This window comes from Parus major, chromosome 4 (assembly GCF_001522545.3).
Source record: "Parus major isolate Abel chromosome 4, Parus_major1.1, whole genome shotgun sequence".
NCBI lineage: Eukaryota > Metazoa > Chordata > Aves > Passeriformes > Paridae > Parus > Parus major.
In genome coordinates, this window is record NC_031771.1 from 23,473,555 (window position 1) to 23,475,375 (window position 1,821).

A 1,821-nucleotide genomic window follows, 5' to 3' on the forward strand; every position below is an offset into this window, starting at 1 on the left:
AGAAGTGAATGGCTGACAATTTGTGGACAAAAATTATCATTCATTACATTCCTGATAGTTGTCTGAAAAGTTATCTGGGTATTGTTCCTACAAGCATCTACATGTTCACACCAGCAATGTCATGGCAGAGCAGGGTGATTCCATACCCTCCTTCATTTTAGGTATCCAAAGGGGCAGGGTTAAGCTAGTTGTGGCAATTCTGGTGCAAACTGGGAACTAAATCCTAGCTTGAAGTAAAATTGATTGAATAAAAAAATCAACACCAAACAAATTTTAACAGGTGTTAGCATTACCCAGGTGACTGCAAAGACTGTTTAAATCTCATTTCTAGAAGATAAACTTAAGCAATCTAAGCAATCCAAGCTTGGCCAACACTTGCCTGCAGTCTTGCTTGTAGTTTGTGCTGGAGCAGTGTGGGGGAAGCTTTCTTTGATTTTCTAGATGGGTATGCACTATCTTACACAGGTGGGGAGAGGGTAACCAAAGCATTTATACCTTGCCCATGAAGGCCATGTGTTCTCCTCTCAGGGGAGGTAGATCATGTTCCCTGTCCCTTTCTGCCTGGAGACAGCCAAACAGGGGGAATGCTAGCATTGCTTTTGGGAGCTCTGCCCCCCTGCATTGCTCCTGTGTAGAGGAATTACAGTTTGGGCCCTGTTTATCCTTGGACATGTATATTGGGTCACTGGCAGCAGGGAGGCTTGTTAGCACTGCTGCCTGACTGCAGGAGTGTCATAAGAAAGCACGTTTCGGGTGTGGGAGGAGTTAGCCTGCTCATAGTTACCCATACCAGAAATACATCTAGCTTTGGCTGCAACTAGATTAGAATCTCAGTTATTACAACAAGAAGATCTTGTGTATAACTAGAACTTGTGTATAACTACACTACTGACTGACAGCTTGCAATGGGCTTTACTACTAGTATTGTCTTTAAGGGTTAAGATAAGAAATACATATATGTTTGCTGTTTTGGACTAGCTCATTCACATTTGTTTTCTAGCTCTTCCTGAAAAAGGTAACTGTTACCAGTGAAGAAATTATCAACTGTCTTCAAAACTACAGTAAATAACTTGCTCTGCAGTCTGTAAGTTTTAACAGCATTTTTCATCTTCAGGTTAAAAATGTAACAGAAAAGGCTTAGGAAAATAAAATCAGGAGTGATGTAAAAGCCATGTCTGAAATCAAGACACATTTATCTCATCACTTATGGCCTGCTCTGGCTAAAGATGTCTTCTTTAAAATCTGTTGTAACTCTTTTTCCTTGTCCTGCCCAATCAGAACAAAAGAAAAGTTGAAATGGTTTTAAATGTTAAGACTATGATCTTCAGTGCTGGCCCTGCTGCTTGAAGTTGAATTCTTACTCAATCTATTAAAGGGCACTGGTTTCCCATGTCATATCTAGTTTTGATCACAGAAAAGAAATGGGAAACAATAAAAACAGGCATAATGTGAAACAGATTTTTAGCTTTCTGCTTTTTCTTTTTTTTTTTTTTGCATCAGTCTCTCACTTTTGAAAATAGATGAGTAAGAGTAAATAGGATGATCGAAGAAGAAAAAAAAAAAAAAAAAGACCATTCTATTTCTCTGTTCCTGTAGGAAACCTTTGCCTTTAAAAGAAGATGATATAAAAATAACAGTACGCTGATGCAAATTGGGTGGCTTACAGATCAATTTCTAAACAGACTGGGTGAAATTCCCCAGTTTAGTGCATCTCACTTGAAGCATGTGCTAACTGATTCTAAAACCTAAATCAATCCATATCCATTCAGGTGAAACTTCATCCATCTGAAAAAAGGGAAGGGAGGGGAAGGGAAGGGAAGG